The following is a 22,000-nucleotide window of genomic DNA, read 5'->3' on the forward strand; positions in this document are numbered from 1 at the left end:
GTGAAGTTTGTAAACATGATTAGGTTTCTTAGGATTGACAAAGCCGGGAGGTTGCTTAACATAAACTTCTTCCTCAATTTTGCCATTTAGAAAAGCACTTTTAATGTCCATTTGGTACAAGGTGATATCATGGTGATTAGCATAAGCAAGTAAGATGCGAATGGACTCAAGTCTAGCAACAGGAGCATATGTCTCACCATAGTCCATACCTTCAACTTGTGTGTAGCCCTGGGCGACGAGACGTGCTTTGTTGCGAACCACTTGTCCATCTTCATCTTGCTTGTTGCGAAACACCCATTTGGTACCAATGATGTTGTGGTTGTTGTCAGGCTTCTCGACCAATGTCCACACTTGATTTCTCTCAAAGTTGTGTAGCTCTTCATGCATAGCGTTTATCCAGTCCAGATCCTCCAATGCTTCTTCAACCTTCATAGGTTCAATGCTAGAGATGAATGAGTAATGTTCACAAAAGTTAGCTAAACGAGTTTTAGAGTGAGTGATTCTCCCGGTTTGGATATCATTGTAGATTTGCTCGACGGGATGATCCTTAGCAATTCTTGCTCGAACTCGTGAAAGCTTTTGCTTGGGTCAGGGTGGAACATCCTCTTCATCTTGTGCTTCTTCTTGGCCTTCTTCATTGTTGACGTTGTCGTTCTCTTGTCGTGGTGGAGAAGGAGGTTGTTGATGTTCATCTTGGTGCGCTTCCTCGTTTTCTTCATCTTGGCATGTCCCACTTGTGGATGCTTCCGTATCAACTCTTGGTTCACCTTGTCGTGAGGTAGAAGCTTCCACTTGGACGGACGAGGTACTCTCCTTCACTTCCGTTGGATGAATCTTGCCAATGGACAAGTCTTGAATTGCTTCCAAAGGGTCTTTGTCTCCTACATCAATTGGCAATTGCTCTACTTGCAATCCGTTAGATTCATCAAACTTCACATCTACCGTCTCTTCAACCTTTCAGGTGAAATTGTTGTATACACGGTAAGTGTGAGAGTTTGAGCCATAACCAAGAAGGAAACCTTCATGAGATTTAGGAGCAAATTTAGAACGACGATGCTTATCAAGAATGTAGCACTTTGAGTTGAATACTCGAAAGTATCCAACTTGGGGTTTGTTACCGGTGAGGAGCTCATATGCCGTCTTGCCGAGTAGCTTGTGAAGATACACGCGATTTGTTGCATGACAAGCTGTCTTACCCGCTTCCGCCCAAAAGTGCTTTGGAGTTTTGTACTCATCAAGCATCATTCTTTCCATCTCGATAAGAGTCTAGTTCTTCCTTTCAACAACTCCATTTTGTTGAGGTGTGTACGTAGCCGAGAACTCGTGTGAAATCCCTTCTTCGTCAAGAAAGGTGTCCACATTTGCGTTCTTGAACTCCGTTCCGTTGTCGCTCCGAACCTTCTTGATATTCACGTCAAACTGATTTTGGGCCTTCCTAGCGAAGTTTTTGAAGATCTTTTGGACCTGCAATTTGTCATCAAGAAAGAACACCCACGTAAATCTTGAAAAATCATCAACTATCACTAGACCAAATGAGTTACCACCGAGACTCTTGTAGGCATTTGGACCAAAGAGATCCATGTGAAGTAGCTCGAGTGGTCTTCTTATGGTCATGATGTTCTTCGCGCGGTGACTTCCTCCAACTTGTTTCCCTGCTTGACAAGCACTACAAAGTCTATCCTTGTCAAATATGACATCTTTTATTCCAAGGATATGATCACCTTTAATAAGCTTATCAAGATTTCGCATACCAACATGACCTAGTCTTATATGCCACAACCAGCCTTTAGAAGATTTGGTAATTAACCAAGTTCTAGGTTGAGCCTTTTTAGTGAAATCGACAATGTAAAGATCTCCTCTACGTATACCGGTAAATACCATTTCATGATTATCTCTACAGAACACTTGGCAATCTACTTCAGTGAATAAGACATTGAAACCGAAATCCGCAAGTCTAGAAACTGGCAGTAAATTGTATCCAAGGGATTCAACAAGCATGACATTTTGTATGGAGCTATCATGTGAGATGGCCACCTTACCAAGGCCAACCACCTTACCCTTTGAATTATCACCAAAGGTGACATATTTTCGAGGGTCGTCATTTTCAGCAAGCTCACAAAACATATCTTTATCTCCGGTAAATGATCAGCACATCAACTATCAAGGACCCATTCCTTTCCTCCAGCCATGTAGCCGCGAAGATTTGCCATAAGACCAAAGTGTCTCATCGCATCATCGAGATCATAGTCACTATCATCATCATCATCATCCTCATCCGAGTATTCATGTTCAACATCATCTTGTGATTGATCAATTCCTAGAGAGGGCAATTCATTAGATAAATGATCATTTCTATAGTTATCTTTATGAATTCTAATAGCTCTGGAAATGATATTGCTAATGATTCCAACATCTCCTTTGGCACTCGTAAGATTAGTAACCTCAAATAAGTAGTCACCAAATTTGGGATCATTGGAACTCATCTTAATCAAAGCAATAGACTTATGGAGGATTTCATCTAGATCTTTCAAGGAGTAATTAGGAAAGAGTTCCTCAAGAAATTTCCATATGGTATAGGCACACTTAAGAGTCGGCAAACATCCAATCAAGTTTCTAGGCAAGCCTCTAGTGATAAGATTAACAGTTCTAAGATTGTGAATCATGTCAATATCTTCATCTAGGGTAGGGTGCAAAGGATCAACATGAGGTGCACAAGGGCTAGTAATGTACTTGTTCAAATGATATTCATTGAAAATCTCAAGCATTTAATTTTTCCACTCATGAAAATACTCTCGATCAAGAATAGGCAATCTATGTCTAAGACTCCCCAAAGTAGAGACATCCATCTTCCTCCAATGGTGTTTAAACCAAGGCAATGGAGACCAAAGCTCTGATACCAATTGAAAGGATCGAGAAGAGGTGTCTAGAGGGGGGGTGATTAGACACTAAGTGACAAAAGTTACAGTTTTTAATATTCTTAATTTAAGTGGAGTTTAAGCACAAGTTTAACAAACACAATACATATCAAGCAAGCATGCAATGAGTATATGAGCAGCGGAAAGTAAATCATGCAACTTGCAAGAATGTAAAGAGAAGGGTTTGCAGTATTCAAACACAATTGGAGACACGGATGTTTTTGTCGTGGTTCCGATAGGTGGTGCTGTCGTACATCCACGTTGATGGAGACTTCAACCCACGGAGGGTAACGGTTGCGCCAGTCCACGGAGGGCTCCACCCACGAAAGGTCCACGAAGAAGCAACCTTGTCTATTCCATCACGGCCGTCGCCCACGAAGGACTTGCCTCTCTAGCGGTAGATATTCACGAAGTAGGCAATCTCCTTGCCTTGACAAACTCCTTGGTTCAACTCCACAATCTTGTTGGAGGCTCCCAAGTGACACCTAGCCAATCTAGGAGACACCACTCTCCAAGAAGTAACAAATGGTGTGTTGATGATGAACTCCTTGCTCTTGTGCTTCAAATGATAGTCTCCCCAACACTCAACTCTCTCCAACAGGATTTGGATTTGGTGGAAAAAAGATTTTAGTGGAAAGCAACTTGGGGAAGGCTAGAGATCAAAATTCATATGGTTGGAATGGAATATCTTGACCTCAACACAAGTGTAGGTGGTTCTCTCTCAGAAAATGTGTATTGGAAGTGTAGGTATGTTCTGAGGGCTCTCTCCACGAATGAAGAGTGGGTGGAGGGGTATATATAGCCTCCACACAGAATCTAACCGTTACACACAATTTGCCAAACTCGGTGGGACCGAATGGTTAAACTCGGTCGGACCGATTCAGCAAACCTAGTGACTGTTAGGATTTTCGGTGGGACTGAGATGCAACTCGGTAGGACCAATATGGTTAGGGTTAGGGCATAACGTAATATCGATGTGACCGATTACACAAACTCGGTGGGACCGATTTTGGTAATAAGCTAACCAGAGAGTTGGTCAGGCAAACTCGGTGAGACCGATTACACAAACTCGGTGGGACCGATTTTGGTAATAAGCTAACCAGAGAGTTTGCATTGTAATCTCAGTAGTACCGATTGCTCAAACTCGATGAGACCGATCTTGGTAATGGACATACACAGAGAGATTACAATCCCATCTCGGTGAGACCGAGATCCCTATCAGTGAAACCGATTTGCTAGGGTTTGTGGCAGTGGCTATGACATCTGAAACTCGGTGGCGCCGGATAGATAGAATTGGTGGGGCCGAGTTTGACTTTTGGTTTAGGTCATATGTGGATGTGGGAAGGTAGTTGAGGGTTTTGGAGCATATCACTAAGCACTTTGAGCAAGCAAGCCATTAAGCAACACCTCATCCCCTCTTGATAGTATTGGCTTTTCCTATAGACTCAATGTGATCTTGGATCACTAAAATAGAAAATGTAGAGTCTTAATCTTGAAGCTTGAGCCAATCCTTTGTCCTTAGCATCTTGAAGGGGTTCCACATCCTCTAGTCCATGCCACTCCATTGTTGAACTTATCTGAAACATACTAGGTAAAAGTGTTAGTCCAACAAGAGATATGTTGACATTAATTACCAAAACCACCCAGGGAGCACTTGTGCTTTCATCCTCCTCGTTCTTCGAGTATACCATTATATCATCAATGAACACCACAACAAACTTATCCAAATGTTGCATGAACACTTTGTTCATCAAGCTCATGAAGTAGGCAGGGGCGTTAGTCAGTCCAAACGACATGACCGTATACTCATATAACCCGTACCGTGTGGTGAATGATGTTTTTGGTATGTCCTTATCTCGTATCTTCAACTGGTGATATCCTAATCGCAGATCGATCTTTGAAAACACCTTAGCTCCTTGCAGTTGGTCAAACAAATCATTGATCATTGGCAGTGGGTATTTGTTCTTGATCGTCACTTCATTTAACGCACGATAATCAACAGCCATTCTTAGAGACTTATCCTTCTTCTCGACCAAAAGCACTGGGGCTCCCCATGGTGATGAACTCCGTCGAATGTAACCTTTCTCCAATAACTCCTTGATCTGTTTCTTAATCTCCTCCAGATCATTTGCGGGCATCCGGTATGGTCTCTTTGATATTGGCCCGGTGCCTGGCAATAGTTCTATCAAAAACTCAATGTCTCTATCCGGTGGCATGCCTGGTAATTCCTCTGGAAAAACATCCGGGTAATCCTTCACTACATGCACTTCCTCCTGAACAACTCCCGTGAGGGTATTCACTTGGCTACTCCTTGGCGCATTCCTAGATACATAGTTAATCCTTTTTCCCTCAGGGGTGGTGAGACAAATTGACTTACTAACACAGTCAATGCTTCCTCCATACTTTGACATCCAGTCCATGCCTAATATCACATCAAATCCTTATGACTCCAAGATTATTAGGTCAGACGGGAAAACATGGCTACCAATGGTTAAGGGTATCTGGTCGTACCATCGACTAGCCATATACTATGTTCTAGGTGAACTCACTAACAGATGGGTCCTAAGGGTTTGGGTTGGTAGTTTAAACTTATCCACGAATTCCCTTGATATGTATGAATGCGATGCACCAGTATCAAATAGAACAAGGGCAGTAAAAGACTTAACCAAAAACTTAGCAATAACTGCGTCTGGCTGCTCTTCAACCTCCTCCACGTTAATGTGGTTCACTTGTCCTTTGTTGAATGGATTGGGCTTCTTTCCAGCGCTCCCATTGCCATTTCCATTCTTTGCTTCAAGGCACTCCATGGCATAGTGTCTAGTCTTCCCGCACTTGGAACAAGTAACGTGGCTTAGGTCTCTCTTTGCGGGTGTGGCTGGATTGGAACGGTTCTGATTGTTGCTTGCTCCATTCCCATTCCCATTCCTTGGGCCAGTGTGATTATGGTTACTTCCTCCATTGTGGGTGTGGCCTCCATGGTTATGATCAAGTCCTCTCGTGTTCGAGGTTAGGCGAGGTTTCTGTTGAGCTCCTGAATTATACCTTCCTTGTCCATACTTCCTCTTATGGCTCTCAATCTGATGCTGCTTCCCTTCAATCATAAGAGCCTTATCTACCAACTCCTGGTAGTTGTTGAATGTTGCCACCATCAACTGCATGCTCATCTCATCATTCAGCCCTTCCATAAACTTCTCCTGCTTTGCGGCATCTGTGGCCACATCGTCAGGGGCATAGCGAGATAACTTGCTAAACTCATCCGCGTACTGAGCCATAGTACGGTTCCCCTGGCGTAAGTTGCGAAACTCGCGCTTCTTCATACTCATAGCTCCAGTTGAGACATGGGCTGTATGGAAAGCTTGCTGAAACTGGTCCCATGTAACAATGGCTATAGGGTAGGTGACAGTGTAATTCTCCCACCATGAGGCTGCTGGTCCATCCAACTGATGTGCAGCAAAATGCACCTTCTCAACATCTGTACATCCTGCAGTGGTTAAATCCCTTCCAATCCTACGGAGCCAAGAATCTGGCACTATCGACTCGGTGCTACTGGAAAACACCGGCAGCAGCAACCTCAGAAAATGGGCTAAGTTATCAACTGGTGGTGGTGGCGGTGGATTGTTGTTGTTGTTGTTGTTGTTGTTGTTGTTGTTGCCTTGGTTCTAAACTAACAACTACATCAGGGTATTCTGTTGCTGGATCAATTGAGTGAGCTCCGGTGGGAAAGTAAATCCGGGGTCACATCTCGGAGGCATCTGATGGGTTTAGAGGGGAGATATTAGAATAGAATGAGGTGTAATGAGAAAACACTACCCATATGCACATGAGACAAACACAATCATTTCACTCAATCAATCAAGCAAGGGCATACAATCGATCTAACTATCGTTACAAAAGTGCTCGGACTATACTATATACATGGTGGAATCCTACTACTGACGTGGTGGTCTACTAAAAATATTCCTCGGTTGAAGACTCCATGATGTCTGCTCCAGCTTCGTCTTCATAGTCATCGTCGCTATTGTCGGGGTCCGTGTCGGTGTCATCAATGATGATGTAGTCCTCCGGACGAATCTCCTTGGGTTCTTCGTCTTCTTCTTCTGGTGCGGGGGTCTCCCATGAATACTGCTAGCTTCCTTTCCAGATCGTCATTCTTCTCCACTAGTAGGACGATTTCCTCCTCATAATCTTCACGTGTAGACTTAAGTTCTTCCTCCAGTTCTGTGATCCTAGTCATCGCCTTCTTCAGATCTATCATTCCTGCGCACATCTGGTTCTCCTGGCGACGAATGTGCTGGTTTAACTCCTATACGAAAGCTGCAATTGATCTATCCTTCCTGGTGCTAATCATCTCCCATTGCTCATCTTGGTGCCCACAAATCTCATAGATAGTATCCTTAAGCTCCTAATGATAAACTTCTCTGATGCGTCCCATGGTGATATGAGCTACCATACTCTTTCCTAGACTCCAGGTTGGTGCATCGAAGGAAAACTCTATGGGCTTAGTGACTGGCATTAATGTCCTTCCTGGAACTTGAACTTGAATCATCCATCGCTCCTCTCCTGGTAAGGTGGCCTTGTAAGTCCCGGTGAAGCTTGGTATTCCAATGTTCAGGTACCTAGTGACTTCCTTCAAGTGTCATCCAAAGGGGGCGTCTTCATCCGGTTGTGCAAACTTGTTCCTTGCGTCCGCCATCCTAAAGAGTAGAAAATGGAGAGGAGTCAGAAATTAGAAGAGAATAGTGATCTAGGGCTTTAGCTTAGTGGTCGTGTCCTACACTCAGCATGTGCTCTCATACCATCTTGTAGCGACCCGACCTCAAACATTCAAGTCTCTGTGCTTCAGTGTCATCCCTGGATCGGTAATGCTAACAGACACAGTACTCGAGGATTTATAACAGAGTAGCAATCACACACTTATTACATCGAATGTCTCAAAAGATAACTTATTACAATAAATATGGCTTAAGGCCATCTAATATGATAACACCAGAAGGCTTGGAAGATAAGTGAGTCCATCAACTCCAACGACATAGCTGAGCTGCACGGCAACGACCTAACGAACCTTACTCCTCGTCTGAAAAGTCTGCAACATAATACGTTGCAGCCCAAAAATGGGTCAGCATATGGAATATGCTGGCAAAATAACACAGTAGAGTAAGAATAGAATAATGCTATCACTACATGCATATTTGGCCGGTGGAAAGCTCTATGGTTATAGTTTTTGTGAAAAGCCAATTTTTCCCTACAACAAAGGAATAGATTTTGTTTAACTATCATGGTAGTTGAAATATCATTGAGAAGGTTCCTCGAACTCAGTCCCAATGAAAGTAATTAACAACCCAACAATATTATTTATTAGTGATGAGATACTTATGATACTCCAAGTACTAGATACTCAAGATGTCCATAACCGGGGACATGGCTAACCATGATTAGTTTATACACTCTGTAGAGGTTTGCGCACTTTTCCCCACAAGACTCAATCTCCTACGTTGGATTTCTCGCACTACATGGTGTTTGAGAAACGGATGACCGAGACACAGTCTTTCAGAAGCATTAACCCCTTACTCCGGGCAGACCATACCAACCTACATCCCTCTACCTGCTGATCCGCCTCTTCGGGAGCTTCAGGCAACTTACTCAACTATGCTAGAGCCCATAATAGCTTGTGGCTACACACGGAAGTTTCTAGGATGAACATATCTCTGTTCCCATTGAGCCTGGGTGGCGGACCATAGGATTATCACACGGGTACTCCGGGATATCCTAGGACAACACTGGATTCCCCAGGTTCCCAACAAACAATCCACCTAGATGTGTATTCAAGTTGCCACCTTAAGTTGAACCATTAATTAACAATCTCACATCTGTCATGGATTTCACTCACCCAAACCACGTCTACGAGCATAGCATAGCAATATAAGCAATACGTAGAAGTAACTCCCAAGGTTTGAATATTACAGGGCAATAGGTTCAACCTCAGCAACTACTTCCCAACCCACATGTTAATCACATCCTAACCATGCGATGTTTGAGGATTGGAACTAATGCATAAAAACTGGGTGATAGAGGGGTATGATCAAAGTGTTACTTGCCTTGCTGATGATCCGCAAAACCTAGGTACTCGTAGTAGCATGCTTCGCACTTCGGGTGTTATATCGCAAACAAACAATAGCATACATAAGAAATCAAGCAAATAAACAAGGGTAAATCTCAAATAAGAAGATCTAACCAGAAAGTTCAACTTAAGAACTCCGGTTTGCGAAAAGATTCAAATCAAACGGAGCAACGAAACTAAAACTGTGAAAGAAACAAGATCCATTTAGTAATCCGGACTAAGGTCAAATTTTACAGTACCAAAATTATGTTCAAGTTGACTAAACGGAAAGAGTGTTTTGAGACGAAGATCTAGGCGCTTGAATCGCCTGATTCCGACAAACGAGCGAAAAGATAAACTGAAACGAAATCAGATCAGAAATCGTGATCGGAAATAATCGCGGAAAATCCAAGAAAAAGAAAACTGAGGAACAGGCTAATGAACGAACGTTCATTGTCTGCGGCTAACGAGTGAACACCGTTCATTAAAACGAATGTACGGACGAACGTCCACAAAGTATCTAAACCGAGAAAAACCGGCGAACCGATCTATTCAAAAAAATAGGGGTTTCTAACAAAAACCGAACCGGTTTTTTGTAAAACAACGGAACGGCGCTTATACCTCCGGCGAGGTCCGGCGAGGCGGGGCGGCGGCGGCGGGTGGCGCGGGGCGGCGTGGGGCAGCGGCGGCAGGCGGTGGCGGCGGCAGTGGCGAGCTGCAGCCGCATAAGGCGGCGGGGCAGGTGGCTTGCGGTGGCCGTGGCGCGGCTTCGGGGTTCCAGGGGGCCCCGGGTCGGCTTATAAGAGGGGGGGTGGTGCCTTGGGGAAGGGGGCGGGGTGGCGGCGTGTCCGGGACGGACACGTCCTGGCGGCAGTGGCGGCGCTGCTCGGGAGTCGTCTCCCGAGCCTGTGCGGGGAGGCGCGCTGCTGGGCTGGCTGGGCCTCGGCCCAGTGCGGTCCGGCGGGAGTTCCCTTTAAAAAGTTTTTAATTTCGCCGAAACTAAATAAATCCTAGAAAATAAAATAAAAATCTAAAAATGCCAAAAAAAATCACCGTCTAAATAAAATATTTAGAACAGGATGAACATTTTCTTGGCCCTAAAATGCAACTTTGAAAAATGTGCAATTTTTCTAATTCAAATAAAATAGCAATAAACTCCGAATAAATCAAATATTTGATCTTAATATTTTTCCCCCAATATTTCATTTATTTTGGAGAAGTCATATTATCCCCTCTCATATATTTTGATATGAAATATTTTCGGAGAGAAAAATAATTAAAACCAAAATCCTTGTTTCAGTATTTGATAAAACTCAAATATGAAAACCGAGAAATCCCCAACTCTCTCCGAGGCTCCTTGAGTTGCTTAGGATTACGAGGATCGAGAAGCGAAATGCATTAAAATATGATATGCATGAATGATCTATGTATAATGTTCCAAATTGAAAATTTGGGATGTTAAATCGTTCGGGATGAACTGACCGGTGGTGGAGTGGCCGTGGTGAGGGTGCCACAGCTAGGCGTCGGGGCGTTACGAGGCATAGATGGCCACACTGGCGGGTACTACCTATAGTACAGAAGTACTCCAGCTGAGGATTGATGCCCGGGACAAAATGTGTCACAACCGCTGGATGAAAATTCGATGGTGCGGGGGTACGGATCGGAGCACTGGAGCGGAGCAGGCAAACCGCGTCCAATCGGGTGTGGCTGTGGTAGAAAGTTGATGGTCGCCGCAGTTCAGCTGGCCCGCATGTCATGCACACAAAGGCAGTGGGGCCGAGAGGGATGAGGCGCACGTCAGGGGACGTCGTGCCGTGGGTTGGAGCGGCGTCGTGGGAATCGCGTGTGGATGTGGTAGTGGTAGAAACAAGAAACGTGATGGTCGTCGTGGTTCAACTTCCATGGACAAGCTGTCATGTCTACTGACACATGCATTGCATACCGCTCACTTCAAGGAGCAGTAGTAGAGAAAACTTGTTCCAAAGATACCATTTTTCTGATAAAACTCTCGAGATATCATTAGTTTTTACACATGGGATTACTCCTGCAAGGGTCAATCACAACAGGTGTTTTGTAAAAAAATGCATCTTGATGTTCCCTGCAATGCATGGGCATCTTGCTAGTTATAGAAGAACACACACGGGCATCTTTCCGTAGCAGCCACCATGCTAGATTGTTCCAGAGACTTCCTTTTTTAATTGCTCGGTAATGAGGTAGTGGGAGATAAGGATGAACGAGGCAAGGCCTTATCTGTAAATGTGGAGAGATGTGCGGGTATATTTTGTAAAATTGTCATAGTTTGCTTTCTATCCGTTAGATATAGATCGGGCGGTCTATATTACAAGATGGCAGGCACACCATCATCACCAACTCAGTTTTTTATAAGAGTAGAGATATGTATATCAAAACTAGAGTGTTTATATTTCAAGCCCATGAACATGTATTATTCTACTACTTTCGATCCATTGCAACGCACAGGCCAACACATTGGTAGTAGTAGTCTCTATGACTATCTCTACTCTACTCTTATAAAAAACAGAGTTGTTGATGATGGTGTGCCTGCCATCCTGTAGTATAGGCCGTCCGATTTATATCTGACGGATAAGAAGGAAACTATGGCAATTTTGAAAAAAACACCCACACCCCTCTCCACATTTGCAAATAAGGCCTTCCCTCGTTCATCCTTTTATGCCACAAGATAAACTACGCATACAAATGCATCTTGATCTTTCATGCAACGCACGAGCATATTGCTAGTCTACTACTCTCTTATATCTATGTATCTACTCTTATAAAAAGCAGAGTTGGTGATGATGTTGTGCCTGCCATCCTGCAATATAGGCCCTCCGATCTATATCTAATGGATAGGAAGGAAACTATGGCAATTTAGCTACACTCCTCTCCACATTTGCAGATAAGGCCTTCCCTCGTTCATCCTTTTCTGCCACAAGATCTTGATGTTCCATGCAATGCACGGGCATCTTGTTTCTACACTCTTTTAAAAAACAGAGTTGGTGATGATGGTGTGCCTGCCATCCTGCAATATTGGTCGTCCGATTTATATCTCACAGATAGGAAGGAAACTATGGCAATTTTGCAAAATGGTACCCACACACCTCTCCACATTTGCAAATAAGGTCTTCCCTCGTTTATCCTTTTCTCTCACAAGATAAACTAGTCTTATAAAAAAGCAGAGTTGGTGATGATGATGTGCCTGCCATCCTACAATATAGGCCATCCGATTTATATCTGACGGATAGGAAGAAAACTATGGTAATTTTGCAAAAAGATACCTACACCCCTCTCCACATTTGCAAATAAGGCCTTCCCTCGTTCATCCTTTTCTCTCACAAGATAAACTACTCATACAAATGCATCTTGATGTTCCGTGCAATGCACGAGGATGTTTCCTTAGGGGTCTCTGCAGTGCGGCGTGGCCGTAGTTACAAGTTGACGCCCCTTGAGATGCCGACGTTGAGGGGCACTCGGATTTTGTCTGACGAGCAGGTAAGATGAGTTTGATCACGTAGTAAACGCATTCTAAAGACTACCTCCGTGTCCATTTCCTAATTCCCCCCTGCCCACTGTTTCACAACTTAGGCTTGGTGCAAGTGGAGATTGGCTTGCATATGTACGGGAGGGTACCAACATCAATTTGCATAACATTTATAAAGGTGACACCGTTCCCGTAGAACCTTTGTCCAACATTGGGACCAACCATGCAATTGGCCACCGCCTGAATTGGTACGATGGAATCACAATGACATTGAACAAGATAGCACGAACCTTGCACATGGCGGTAAAAGGTGGACCATGCTGTATGCGACTGATTTGTTGCCATACGAGTACGAAGACGATGTGCTCCTTTCTAACCGCATCTTCATGGTGACAAACCAGGGGACTTGTTTTGTATGGGACACGTCCTACAGTGTACTCCCTCTCTCCCAGTTTATTTATTTTGAATTTTTTCATTTTATAAGTTTCCAATTCAAATTTAGAGCTCCTCATCACATGTTGAGATTACAATGTCCATTAAATCGTTGCGTGCATGTATAGTAAAGAAAAAAAATCTCAAGTTTGGTATGAGTTCGTGTAGCGGTTGCACCACAAGGCCTGGCGCAGGAGTTACATTTCCCTCTTGGGTCCCTCGGACTGAGCTTCAGCGCCTTACTACACCTGCCTTTGAGTCAATAACATGTGTAACCGATAGGTGGCTGGTCCACATGTAATGCTCTCGAAGGCAGAGGGGCAGTGGGGCCGAGAGGGGTGAGCCGCAGGTTGGGGGACGTGTGGTGTTATGGGTTCGAGCCGCGTCATGTGAATCACGTGTGGCTGTGGTATAAACTTGATGCTCACCACATATCAGGTGGCCCACATGTCATGCACACAAAGGCAGAGAGGCGGTGCGGCCGAGAGGGGTGAGGCGCACATCGGGGGACGTGGTGCCATGGGTTGGAGCGGCATCGTGGGAATCGCAAGTGGCAGTGGATGAAACGTGATGGTCGCCATAGTTGAACTTCCATGGACAAGTTGTCAGGTGTACGGACACATGCATTGCATACCGATTGTCGGCGTCCTGGGAACGGGGGTCCCCAGACTTGCCTGCCTGTGGCCCACTGCATGGCTCCACTAGCGGCCCTGTATGGCCCATCCTCATCAGCAAGCGCACAAGACCCTCGCGAGGGGCCAAGCCTCGTGAGGCGGACGATGCAAGAGCTCCTCGGGGGCGGCCTCACCAGGCTGGCTCGCGAGGGGCAGAGAGATCAAGGCAAGGGGCACCTCGCGAGGTCCCTGTGACGCAAGCCATGATGACCAAGGCCAGGCGGGAGCCATCACGCGCTGTGTGCTCATTTCCTCTTTGGTGTTAACACTACAGGAAATATGTGAACCTATGACCTTCTCTTAGTGACCCCAGCTGAATTGGTCGTAAATTCACGGTCGTTTCGCTTGGAAGGGCTCAAACCCTGAAATTGCTTACACCAAATGGTCACAAAGCAAACAAGAGGCGCTAATGACCTTATTTCTACCTAATTACGACCAATATAAATGGTCATGAGGTTGTGAACGTGGATGCGTTGGTACTTATTGCTATGACAAGGCGCCACCTCATCAGTTTTGTCTATGTGTCATGTTCATGTGTCAATTTTTGCCCTAGGTTGTGAAGCAACCTATATTTCTGTCATTCCTAGAATTCCCAAAAAAATTGGACATTCTTTACTATCCAAATCATTGCCTCATGACAACATTCAACTCCATTTGACTGGTAAATCTTCCTTGGCAAATTTCCAAAGTTTTTGTTCAGCTCGAACTGTTGTGAAGGAAGTACTGGCTAGGCATATCCTAATGAGCTGAATTTTTGCCACATATTCTATATTCCCAAATCATATCTCTCCACAAAATTTGAGCCCCATCTAACAATACATGTGAGTGTGGCTTCAACATTCATATTTCTGTCCAGTGTGGTACATTCCAAAGAAAGTGACACCTAGGCTCCTCCATTTGAGCTGCAAATTTTCCAAGATAGTGTCCTTAGTAGATGATCATCCTCGGCCAAAACTCAGGCCCATTGGCCATGTGCATTTCCCGTACCACTAATCAAACACCTGGGTGCTAATTCATGTTTGAGCTTGGTTCAATCTCCTCGTGAGATTATTCTATTGCTTTCTTATTCTTGACACCTATTAGAGGAGTGCCCAACCCACTAGACATGCCTAGGCCGCCTGGAACGCGTGGCAACACCACGGTCACGGTGTGACCATGCGGCGGGCATGTGAGTCTACGCGCTTTGGAGTTGGGGCCCTGGGCCACCATCCAAACCTCAGCGTATCGCCACCAAACCATGTATTTCTGATTAAATAGATACTTTTATACCTAGAAATGATTTTTTGAAAAAATAAAGAGGAAACTATGAGGCAGCTGCAGTTCAAATTTGTCCCGCTTCCTACTAAATCAGCAGAAATTTGTCTTTTTCACCAGAGGTGGATAAATTTTTTTGGCACCCAACCATTTTGTCAATTGTGCATTAAACATGGCCTAGTATTTTATAAAATTGATTTGGTCCAATTTTGCAACAAATATATGGTAGGTCCTTCACAAAAAAACTCATTTTGGGCACTCGAAAAATGGAAAATTGATTTTTCGTCCAAAGAAAATGAAAACTCCCTTAGGCAACATTGTTTGCCATTCCAATATGCACCCTTGTGCACAATATGAGATCATTTTAACAAACTATAACATGGATGTGGCCATCAGATTGATCATTTGGCTTGAAAGCCATGAATCTTCAGATATGATAGCTCATTTCTGAGAACACTTTTTTAAAATAATTGCCGTATTACAAGTTTGTTATTTTTCCCGGGAACTTGGCCACATATAATGACACAATGCGAAAGTTTCCCAATTTTTGATTTTTTTTGAATTTTTTATGCCTGTTTCGAAATGCGGTCAAAACAGCGGGAATGACTGTTCCTAGCTAGTGGTTGAATCTTGGAATTTTTTTGGTGTTTCTCTTATTAAACAGATACTTATGTACCTAGAAATGATTTTTGGAAAAAATAAATAGCAAACTATGAGGCAGCTGCAGTTCAAATTTGACCCGCTTCCAACTGAATCGGCGGAAATTTGTCTTTTTCACGAGAGGTGGATCAAAACTTTTTACACCCAACCATTTTGTAAATTGTGCATTAAATATGTCCTAGGATTTTATAAAATTGATTTGGTCCAATTTTGCAACAATTATTTGGGAGGTCCTTCACAAAAAAACCTCCTTTTGGGCACTCGAAAAATGGAAAATGGTTTTTTCATCCAAAGAAAATGAAAACTTCCTTAGGCAACATTGTTTGCCATTCCAATATGCACCCTTGTGCACAATATGAGATTATTTGAAAAAACTATGCCATGAAAGTGGCCATAAGATTGATCATTTGGCTTTAAAGCCATTGATCTCCACACGTGATAGCTCGTTTCTGAGAACACTTTTTTGAAATAGTTTCCATATTACAAGTTTGTTATTTTTCCTGGGAACTTGGCCACATATAATGACACAATGCGAAGGTTTCCCAATTTTTTGATTTTTTTTGAATTTTTATGCCCATTTCAAAATGCGGTTAAAACGGCGGGAATGACCGTTCCTAGCTAGTGGTTGAATCTTGGAATTTTTTTGGTGTTTCTCTGATTAAATAGATACTTATGTACCTAGAAATGATTTTTGGAAAAAATAAATAGCAAACTATGAGGCAGTTGCAGTTCAAATTTGACCCGCTTCCTACTGAATCTTTTTCACGAGAGCTGGATCAAGGCTTTTGACACCCAACCATTTGGTCATCTGTGCATTAAACATGGCCTAGTATTTTAGAAAATTAATTTGGTACAATTTACAACAAATATATGGTAGGTCATTCACACAAAAAACTTATTTTGGGCACTCGAAAAATGGAAAATGAATTTGGCATGTTGCATCCTTGGTAGTGAGCAATTTGCGGGGGAGGTTCTAGAAGTGGTGAAGTAATTTGCTGGAACCGACAATATGGATTGCTTGAACTGTTGATTCAGGATGCTTCATCCCTAGCAGTGAGCAGCCTCAAGGAGGTGCTAGAGCTGGCGAATGCTACAACTAGAGAATGTCAGGGTGATGCCGACTATGATCCGCCAGACTACGCTTGTGCGCGACAGCGCAATAGCGGGAGGGTCAACGATGTGTTCTATCTAATGAGAACGAGCAAGATAGGAAAGAAAGTATAACTTCGGCGTGAATCAAATGGTTACATACGGAAACATCATAGGGTCGCCAGGCGAGCCTCCCAAATTTAGGCCGATATACCGGCGCATAACAACCGCCTTTTGGAAAATGGTGTGGTTAAATTTTGCAACACAGATTTGTAGGCATTTAAAAAAATTCAGAGATTTGGGGTCCAAATTTTGGATACTTGAGCGCGAGCCAGCCAACCAATGAGAAGCGAGGAACCATGTCCACGCGGATCACCAAGTTAGACACGATCTGACCCATCCATCACGCGCGCATCCAACGGTGGATCTTCTCCTGAAAGACCAAAACCCTAACCCACCTACCCACCCACCCTTTCCTTCTCCAGATCCGATCGAGGCTGCCACGCCTTCCTCTCCCTCGCCGCCATCCCCACCCACCACCGCCGCCCCCACCCACCGCCCACCTCGTCTCCGCCATCCCCCTCCCCTCGCCTTCATCCCCCATATCCACTAATCTCGATCTGGCGTGCGTGCGTGCCGGCGCGGGCATGCCTCGATTCGATCCTGCGCCTTCCTCCCTCCCTCCCTCCCACGACCACGACCACGCCTTCCTCCCTCCATCCCTTGGCATGTGTGCCGGCGCGGGTGCCATGTGGGGCAGCCCCAACATGACCACGACCACGAGTGGCGGCGGCGGCGGAGGGAAGGACAAGGCAAACGGATCTGCGGTCTCCTTCACGGAGGGCGAGGAGGTGCTCGCCTACCACTGCCTGTTCCTCTACGAGGCCAAGGTTCCCCTTCCCTTCCCGCTCTCTCCCCACATCCCATTTTGTTCTAGGGTTCGCCCGCCGCCGCGTCGGCTCCCTGGAGCTTCTCTGTTCCATTTTTTTGGCCGCGGCTAGGGTTTGGAGCAGGGCCGTCGGAGCTGGCGAGGGTTCAGGGAGTTGTAATCCGAGGGTGCATCACATCGGATGGCGCAACACTCTTCTTTTCTTCAGAGAAGAAAGAAACACAACGTCGTTCCTGTCACATCCCTAGTTCTGGTATGTCCTAGGCATGCTTGTGCGTCATGTTTAATCTTTCAAATAAATTTGAAATGGGGAAAGTTGCAAACCCTAGAACCAAAGTTTTTCCAATAGGTTCAACTTTAAAATGGATTTTCAGTGAACCCAAAATGCTCTTCAAAAATGTTCATGCTCTTTGGATAATGTTGGGAACAACAACCAGAGGTGATGCACATGTTTGTTACACATTTTGGATTTTTGAATCAATGCATAAATATTTGATTTGGAGCTGTTTAAATTATATAAATATTTTAATGGCTCCAAAAATGTTGGGAATTGGTGAAGGCCTCTGGAATATTATATCTAGATGCCACAAATATTTTCAGCATTTATGGAAATGTTTTAACATATTTTTTAGATACAAAACAAATGTGAGAAATAGAAAAAGAAAACAAGAGATAAGAAAAGACTTACCTGGCGCTCACCTGGCAGCCCGTCTGGCCGGCCCAGCCCACCAGGGGCAGGGAGGTCTTCTTCCTCCCGCCAGGAGGACGCCGAGCGCGTGGCCGACGCGCGCCGGCGCACGCCCGGCCACCTCCCGCTTCCCGCCACTGCCTCGACGCTCTGGAGATGCCATGCGACCCCCTGGAGCCGTATGGATCCCCCACACCTCCTCTCCCCTCCTCTGTCTCGCTCTCCCCCTCTGTCCCGAGCGCACCGGAGAGCACCTTCGTGCGCCACCGCGACCACTGCCTTCCCCTTGCCCCTCAGACGTGCCCCAGAGCTCCGCCTCGTTGCCTGCTACGTCCTCAACAAGCTAGGCGACCCGGGAAGCTCTGCATCAACGCCACCGTCTTCGTTTCCATCGCCGGCCGCCGGAGATCCTCCTCGTCGCCCCGCTCGCTCCGACACCTCCCCGGCCCCGCCGTCTGCACCGGAAGACTCGCCGTGAGCCACTGAATCGCTCCCCTCCGCCTTTTTCTTCACGCACGCCCCGTAGCCGCTGCCCCGCGAGCACCCGAAGCCGCCGTCCGCCATGGCCAGCGAGCTCCGTGCCCCTGAGCCCCTCCGCTCCTGCTAGTTGCTCCGGTGGGCTCCTGTTGCCCTTTAGGTGCTGCCTAGCACTCCCCGTTCACTCGCCTCGAGCTGCAGCACCCCGCCCGCGCATAGCCGAGCTCCGGTCGCCGCCGCGAGCCCTGCTCCGGCGAGCTCCGTACACCGAACGGCCTCCCACCTTCTCTGTTAGATGCGCGTGAGCGCCAGCCACCCTCAGCACCCATCCGCGCGTCGAATGGACGCCAGAGCAGCAGTTTCGGCGAGCGTCCGCCGTGGTTTTGGTCGTCGTCGGCCGAACTCCAGCGAGGCTGACATGGCGTCTTATTTAGCGCTAATCCCACAGCCTAATCCCCCCCTGAGACTGACAATGGGCCCCAGAGCCAAGTCAAACCCTGGTCAGTGCGGGTTTGACCCGGGGTTAACCCCAGTGTCACTGACGTGTGGCCCCCACACGTCAGGTTTGACCTGGTCAGCCCTGCTGACGCCTCTGTGACGTCACGCTGATGCAGTAATTGTTTTTCTGGATTTTAAATAATTCAGAGAATTTCAGAAAATAGTTAAAATTTCTAAAAATCATAGAAATTAAACCGTAGCTCATAATGAAATAATTTATATATGAAAATCATCAGAAAAATGCAAGGAATCCATTTATGCCAGTTTCATGCATGAAAAACCAACTTATACTTGCTGTATAAGTGAAAAAGTAATAATGGCATGTTATATACTTAATATGGGGTTTGCATATGAACCCTTGGTTCATATGGACTTCAACCAAATTGATGCTAGATGCATTAGGGAAAATCATAGCATCTTTGAAATGTAATCTTCACGCATCATATTGTTGCATATGGTTGTTTATTGATTGCCGGCACCGTCCCTTCTCGATAGGTTCTACTCCGGAAGGTGTTCCGAGTACCTGTCTAAGGAGCAGTGCTTCTTCGTGGATCTATCAGTCAAGCAACCCCCCTTGAGCATTTCGATAAATCCCACTCTCTCGCTCCTGCTCCTTATACTCCACTAGGACAACAATGATTCAACTGCTACCTTTCTGCTGCGGTAGTTGAACCCATTCCTCTGCATGACCTGTCATTGCCACAGTAAATAGTTGAAACCCACTAGCATGAGTAGGAGTTGCTTGAGCCTTGATGTGCCTGCTCATCCATGCTTGATTTCTTTATGCTAGCTATACTTAGAGTTGTGTCAGGTCTGAATCATCTCGAATGAATCGGAGTGGTGAACATGTCCTATCGATAAAGGCTAAGTGTGTGAACACGTTTTGGTAAAGGTAGCGATGAGAGGCCATGTAGGAGTACATGGTGGGTTGTCTCATTGGAACCGTCCCTAAGAACTAAGTTATGTGTATGTTATCCAAGTCTAGTTACTACCACACATTGGGTTCCGGTTATCCGGCCCCTCTCGGCTTATTAATCTACTTGATCTCTGTCCAGGAGTTGCAACTAGTTTCTGGCGTCTGTAGGTAGTGCTACTTGTCTACCAGGTGGTGTCCGACGGGACGGGCTTGGGACAGACTAGGCACCGTGGCACGGTGTACCAAGTGGCACCTGGATGGTGGGCTTGGGAACCCTGCACACATCGTTTGGGGCCGTACTGGAGACTTCGGCCGGAACTCCTTGCGGATGGAACCCGAATAGGCGATAAACCTGGATGAGAGACTCGTGTGGTTAGTCAGGTCGTGGCCGACACCCTCGCCCGGCTTCCTCTTGAAGGTTGCTGAGGTACATGACGTGTACAGGGCTATAAGTGGCGAGAGCGTGTGTGAAGAAGTACACCCCTGCAGGGTCAATATTATCTATTCGAATAGCCGTTTTCCTCGGATATGGAAACTTGGAGGACTTATGTAGTACATAGACAACTTGAAGTGGATACTCTAAAATCCGCAAGATAAGTGTGAGTGCTATGGATGGCCTTCTCGTAGGGAGACGGGAACGGATCCATAGTGGAGTATTGATATGGCGAATATGTGGACTCGTGTGCGTCTTCTCACCTCAAAGAAGTTTCTGATACTTGTAGTATAGATTAGCCACTGAGTCAAAGCTGGCTTGCTGCTACTAAACTCCACCACCCCCTTTGTTGATAATGTTGCATATGTAGATAGTTTTGATGTAAGACTTGCTGAGTACCTTCGTACTCATGTTTGCTTATCTATGTTTTGCAGTTGGTTACCCTAGTGACTTCGACGAGTAGCTTGTACCCCAGCTATGATCTTGTACCCATGGGAGGGTCATGTTTAGTCAGGCTTCTTAGTCTTTTCCTTTTGTAGTTGTCTGATCTCAGATATGTAATGCTTCCGTTGCTTGTTTGCTCTGAATGATGGGTCATGAGACCCCTGTTTGTATTGAATGCTATGTGGCTCTTCTGGGCCTTTATCTATATGAGTTTGAGTTATGCTGTGATGCCATGTTGTACAGCACATACTTGCATGTTATGCGTACGCGTAACGTGTATTGCTATGTGTGGGATCTGACAACCTAGTTGTTTACCTCTGATAGCCTTTCTTATGGGGAAATGTAGTCTTGTGCTTCCATGAGCCATAGTAGTCCGCTAGAGCCCGGTTCATCAGAGTCCTGCTAGCCCAGCACTACTGCTCCGGAACACTTGACTGGCCGACATGTGATTCACTTCGTTCATGTGTCTGTCCCTTCGGGGAAATCTCACGCGGTGACATCCGGAGTCCTGCCTAGCCTGCTACGGCCCGGGTTCCCGGAGTCCTGTTAGCCCAGTGCTACAGCCCGGATTCATACGCTGTTGACCGACATGCTCGAGGTTGATTCATGTATGCATGTCCCCGTAAGTTAGTGCTACTTTGGCTTCACGACTAGTCATGTCGGCCTGGGTTCTCTGTCATATGGATGCTAGCGACACTATCATATACGTGAGCCAAAAGGCGCAAACGGTCCCGGGCCAGGTAAGGTGGCACCCGTGGGATACCGTGCGTGAGGCCGCAAAGTGATATGAAGTGTTACATGCTAGATCGGTGTGACTTAGGATCGGGGTCCCGACAGTTCCTCCGCTGCACCACCCAGATTTTTACATTTAGGGCATAATTTTTAAATTTAGAGCGCACATGTGGACACTAGTTTGTGCGTATCCCAGTATCAGACCATGATTAGCACCAGGTGAATTGTTATCTTGGACTATGGGTACATCATGTAGTAAGTAACAAAGAGTGGGAGGTGGGACTACTTTTGTAAGTACTTTTATTA

The sequence above is a fragment of the Triticum dicoccoides genome, chromosome 1A (assembly GCF_002162155.2).
Source record: "Triticum dicoccoides isolate Atlit2015 ecotype Zavitan chromosome 1A, WEW_v2.0, whole genome shotgun sequence".
Taxonomy (NCBI): Eukaryota; Viridiplantae; Streptophyta; class Magnoliopsida; order Poales; family Poaceae; genus Triticum; species Triticum dicoccoides.